The following is a 5,530-nucleotide window of genomic DNA, read 5'->3' as shown; positions in this document are numbered from 1 at the left end:
GCCTGCGCGGGGCTGCGCGGGGCTCCGGGCTCCGGGGGGCCATGCGCCGGGCGGCGCCGGCAGCCCGGGGACCCGGCGCAACTTGCCCGGCATCCTGAGGAGTTGGGGTGGCCGCGGGCTCGGCGCCGCGGCGCCCGGCAGCCTTTCTTCCTCTCCGCCAGACGCCCCCCCATCCTTTTGGGCCGTGGGGAAGGGGGCTCCCGTTCCCCCTCCCGGGAGGCCCGGTCGGCCCCCGCCCGCTCTCGCCCCGGCGGAGCCGCGCAACTTCCCAGGAGCCGGGGCCAAAGTGAGCGCAAAGTGCTGCTCAAGTTGCCGGGATGGAGCTTCAGAGCCGGCCCGAGGCGCTCGCCGTGGAACTCGCGCGCCACCAGGTAGGCGGCCGGGGGCCCCAGGCCGGGGTGGGGGGCTCAAGGGACCCGAGCCCGGCGTCCTGATCCTTGTCGCAGGCTCTGCCTGACTGGAAGTGCCTGGAGGGGGCTTCTCCTTGGAGCCTGCCCCGAGGGTTGGAGAAATGGGCACATGCAGGACCCCTCTCTGGGCTCCCCCTCTACCCTTCTCTCGTTTCTCTCGTGCAATCCTTCACAGTTTTTTTGTTTTTTGTTTTTTTTGGAGGGGGCGTCGGGGCCGGTGGAACCCGAGTCCGGCGTCTTCTTTCTCCACGCCGGGTCTGCACACGGAGGGCGCCGGGGGGGGGGCCCTTCGTGAGCCAGCCCCAGGGTGTGTGCGCGTGTGCGCGCCGACCCCCCGTGGCCCCCACCGCTTTGCAATCCTGCACAGTTTGCAAAAGTAGTTTTGGCGATTCCTGCTCGGCTAGCAGCGGCGTCACGGCCGGAGCCCGAGCGGTATTGCGGCGTGCGCGCGTGTGTGTGTGTTGGGGAGATTAGGACGCGACTTGAATATTTATGAGCTTTGCTCGACACGGACTCGCCGTGTTTACTTGGCTCTTTGTTCCTCCCCCCTCCCCCGGCACACACTCACACTCACACTCACTCGCACACGCACCCCGGCCTGCAAACTTGCACGGCTCGGGGCGCGCCGCCGGGTGGCCTCGGCCCCCGCCCCGCCCCGTGAGCTGCCCCGATGAGGCGGCAGCCACAGGTAAGCGGCCCCGCGNCAGTTCTGGGCCGTCGTGGCTTCATGATCTTAACTCTTACGCTGAGTGTGTGGGGGAGAGATGACAGCACTTTATACCATGGATGTCAAAACTTTGGTGTCTTGCAACTCCAGGACACGCGATGAGATAAAAGTCGGCGCCTCAGAGACGACCACCGGCAGACTGGTAGCTGTTCCGTGACAGTGAGTAGGAATTTCACTCTGAAGTCAAAGGTCCTAGAACTCTCGAGGGGGTCTGGGTCTGTACCCAGTCTCTGCACCTCCCAGAAGGCTGCCTGCTGGCTGGCACCTGGGTGGGGAGAGTGCGGCTGGCTGTGTGTGGGGCAGGGCCTCTGCAGTGTAGGAGCCAAGGCAGCGGCAGGTGGGAGATTTGGAGGGACCCTAGAGCAAATTCTCCCCGCCGTTCTGTGAAGAGCCCCCGGGTCTGTCAGCCCACGTTGGCCTGAGCCCCCTCTGGCATGGCTGCCACTCTTATATTAGTCGTTGCTATTTTACACTTTAAGGTGGCGGCATCTTCTCACTTTGAAATGGCCTCTGTTCTCCAAAGGAAACCAGTATGCGTCCTTAAGATTGTTTTTTATTGGCAGTTACTTATTGTTTGATAGTAGGGTTTCCAGCGTGCAATGAGAAATCGCTGATGCAGCTTCGTTCTGCTTTCAGCCTCTGCTGCCCATGGCGGGCGTCCTGTAACACCTCAGAGGCAGGCGTCCCTGACGGCCTCAGATGGGCTGCCCTTTTTTTTTTTTTGCTTGACACCTGTATTGGTCTGGTTAAAGCACAGCAGAAGGAAGTACATCCATGGGGAGTTTTAATTTGTTTGTGCAGGGGTGAGTGGCACCCTCAGCCCCCAGGTGATGGAGGACGGGGAGATGGCTGGGTCCTTATTTCAGGGTGCGCGAGCGCTGCTGCCCAGGGTGGGTCGCCCTGAGGGTTCATGAGGACGCGTGCCCGACAAACTGCAGGGCAGCTGAGTGGGAGGGGAGCTGTTGTCAGTCTTACTTTATTAACAAGAATACGAGAAACAGAAAGCTGGCCATGCCCCGGAGACGTATTGCCGTGGAGAAGTAGACAGGCATCTGTAGCTTTCTGACGGGATGGAAACCTCGGGGCTGCTGTTTCTCTCCATGGACTGGTGTGTCCACCGCTGGGATTGGGCCCTACACCTGGGATTTGGTGGAAAGTAAGGGCATATGTTCCCCCGACTGGGCCTGGTGGCTTAAAGCACAGCCTGTGAGAGGCACGGGGTCTTTGCAGGGCACCTTTGCCAAGCTCCCTTCTTACCGGTGGGAAATTATGGCCCTGAGCGGGGGACGGGGATAACACCCAGGAAACCCCAGGAGCCCCAGGGGACTCTGGTCTCCTGACCACACATGACAGCCACACAAGAAAGAAGCCTGTTGTTTTTGTTTAAGCAATTACATTCTGTTCACGAGCGTTTTCTTTCAGAAGCTGCTTGCCCAGGAGGGCGTCCCCTGCGTGGGACGCGCTGCTGGAGTCCTACACAAGATGTCCTCGTGTGGCAACAGGGCCATCAAGAAAGGACCCTGGGGCAGCACCCTAGAGGTTTTCAGAGCGGCTGTGAGGCTTTCAGGGCAGTTGACTTCCAACGTGCACAGGCGACTTCGGCAGGCCCCAGTGTGTTCCGGAACGCCCGTCTTAGGAAACTTACTAAATCAAGTTGACTGGAGATCTCGAGGTGCAGGTTCATTCCAGGAAGACAGGGCTGCTTGTCACGCTGCCCGCCTGCCGCGTTCCTGCTCTCAGCATACACATGGGGTGGGGGCGTCACCCTCCAAAATAGAAAAGGTGCTAAAAGATGGTAATTGGGGAGCGGGTCATCTTTAGGGGAAATGACTGCCTTTTAATCTTCTGAGTGGAGGTGGCAGCAAGTTACTGGAAATGGCAGATGGAGGTCTGTTGGGGCCTCCCTGGGGGTCGCCAGCAGGCTGCCCAGGGGTGATGCTGTCATCAGTTTGGGGAGAAGCTTTTTGCTCCAGNGGGGGTCGGGGCTGTGGAGAGAAAGATGGCTGTTCCCGCGGGTCTGCGCCCGGTCGGGGGCGCCCGGCTGGACGGGAGGGTTGGGACGAACGCGTTAACCCCTTTCTGCCGGCGCTGCGGCCCCCTCCCCGGCCGCGCGCGCCCGCGTGGCCCGCGCCCCCGTCCTGGAGTGGAAGCTTCCATTCCCGCCGGAGGGGGGCCCGGCGCGCGGCCCCGGCGAAGTCGGGGAGTTCGCGGGGGGAGGGGACCGAGGCCCCGCATTACCATTTTGATTGCTTTGATGCCATTTTTGGAGGGGGGAGGGGTTGGAAACCCTTGTCAGCTGAGCACAAAGATGTTTAATCACCGTGTAGAATCAAATCAGATACTTTCTTTAAAAAAAAAAAAACACCAAAAAAAAACAACCCCACGAAATCTGGTTCAGTGTGATAGCTGAGGGTTACTAAGCCCTTTTTTCACTGGGTAAAACGGCAAGTTGTTGACTCTTATGCACCGAGTAGAAGATTCAAAAGAGAGAAAGAGAGAGAAGCCAGCAACCCCGCCGCTTTTATTGCAACAATGTCTCTTTATGTGTGTGCTTCTGTGTGGCAATAGTTTTACTATTCGGAGTGGCTTTTCAGAGCTTAGATTTGAGCATTTCTTCTGTATTGTAGCAACTATTTCAAGGCTGTTTAAATTTTTATGATGATAGTAAATGAGTAGCTATTTATTATCTGTCATGCCGGAATTTAGATGAGGCTGAGAGAAACATTGGAAAATCCTGTTTGAAGGCTGCGGTGCAGCCTCGGGAAGGAGCTGTCCGATTCCAGGCTGCCTCTGCTTTTAAATTCGAATCGGGGAAGGATGCTTGTGAACAGCACCGCACGTACCTCCATCTTTGTGTGTGTGTGTGTGTGTGTGTGTGTGTGTGTGTGTGTGTGTGTGTGTGTGTGTGTTTAAAAAGAAAGACAGCAAGGAAAACTTTTGTTCTCTGGCCTTTTCAAAATGTTTCTCTTTTAAATGACTAAAAATAACATCTGGTAAGCAGCCAGGGTTTGGCCTGGCCATCGGAACTTGGGTTTGTAACTGTAAGTATGTTGTTTTTCCTTTTCTCTTTGTGGCATTTTATATAACAAGGGCTCATAAAAGAGGGCGGGGAGGGGGCTGAGGCCGTGGTGCAGCATGCTAATAGAGCTGCCTTGTCACTCCCAAGCTCGGGAGGTGAAATCTTTCAGAGGTCACCTAAGAAATGAGTTGAGTAGACTTAACATTTACTTGCTTCACTCTCCTTGGGAGAGTTTGGTGGTAATTGACAGCTTGGCAGGGGAAAGGTCGATGAACTAGCTCTTGGAGGTGATTCTGGGCTGTACCCCGGGTCTTGAAGAGGAGCAGTGGGGCTCTGCTGGGTCACCCCAGAACCTGCCCAGGAGGAGCTGAAATGTGGGATCAGGGATGAAAAAGCCAGTATCTCAGAGTTTGTGTTTGATTCAACATAAAATTAAAGGTAGTGTTCGTTTATAGGTTTGCTTAGGGAGAATCTCATGCCACCTGCACCTACAGAGATGTGTTTTTGTGCTTCTCCCGCTTGGAATATGGGATGTAAAAGTTAAGTTTCAATTAAAAGTGCACGAGTGGATGATGAACTAGAGAGTAAAATGAACACATGACCCCATTATCCACATCTGTTAGAAATACAATAGCAGCAGAGTAATCTCTCTTGGTGTGCAGCCATCAAGTTCCCATTCATGCCCTTGGCACTGGGATTTTTTCAGTTACTTCTAGAAGCATGAACAAGTATCTAAAGATGTTTATCGAGCACTCCTAGAAGTAAATAGGTTGGTTGTTGGTCTAAAGTAGACACCTACAGGTTCCTTTATAACGCCCCAATGTTTATCCCGCCATTGGTGGACTAGGGAATAAGCAGGAAACCAGTTCCTATGGGACCTTGCTATTTGAAAAACAGAGTTCCTATTTTCCCTTTGAAAAAAGAAGGCGGCGTGGAGAGTTGGTCGGAGCTGAGCTGTGGTCCAGCCAAAGCGGCCAGGCTGCGTTCCCAGGTGTGGCTGCGCCTGGCTGCTGGGTTGTGATTGCGGTGGAGCCAGGACCCCTCTTCTTAACGAGATATGATGTGTGAAGACTCCATTAGTTGCTCCAGTGGTTTTACGCCATGAATTTGCAGTACACGCAGAGAAGCAGTAACATTTTTATCTAAATTGTCAAGCAACAAGCACTTCTGTGTAAATAACAAACCCATCATAAACACTAGAGGGTGTTTTTTTTTCCCCTCCTTCTTTGGAGTTCTCAGCACAACACTTGGCTGCCACGTATAGTGGGCATCTCCAGACATGAACTTGACGCAAGTTCAGCGTCATCATAGAGAAGAGCCTGCTGTGTGAGCTGCAGTCCATGCTGGTATGGCAGAGAGAGAGAGAGAGAGAGA

The 5,530-nt window shown here is 55.0% G+C and overlaps 1 long non-coding RNA gene across 1 annotated transcript in view; it reads left to right on the top strand.

Moving 5' to 3' along the window:
• The first annotated feature begins 1,120 nt into the window (after positions 1-1,120).
• LOC109387643 (uncharacterized) overlaps positions 1,121-5,530 on the top strand; it is an 11,553-nt gene continuing 7,143 nt past the window's right edge. The window contains exons 1-2 of the long non-coding RNA XR_002125055.1: positions 1,121-1,296; positions 2,560-3,025. This is a non-coding gene — a long non-coding RNA (uncharacterized LOC109387643). The remainder of the gene's footprint in view (positions 1,297-2,559; positions 3,026-5,530) is intronic.

This window comes from Hipposideros armiger, unplaced genomic scaffold (genome assembly GCF_001890085.2).
Source record: "Hipposideros armiger isolate ML-2016 unplaced genomic scaffold, ASM189008v1 scaffold_164, whole genome shotgun sequence".
Taxonomy (NCBI): domain Eukaryota; kingdom Metazoa; phylum Chordata; class Mammalia; order Chiroptera; family Hipposideridae; genus Hipposideros; species Hipposideros armiger.
This window is presented reverse-complemented; position numbering and strand designations above follow the sequence as displayed.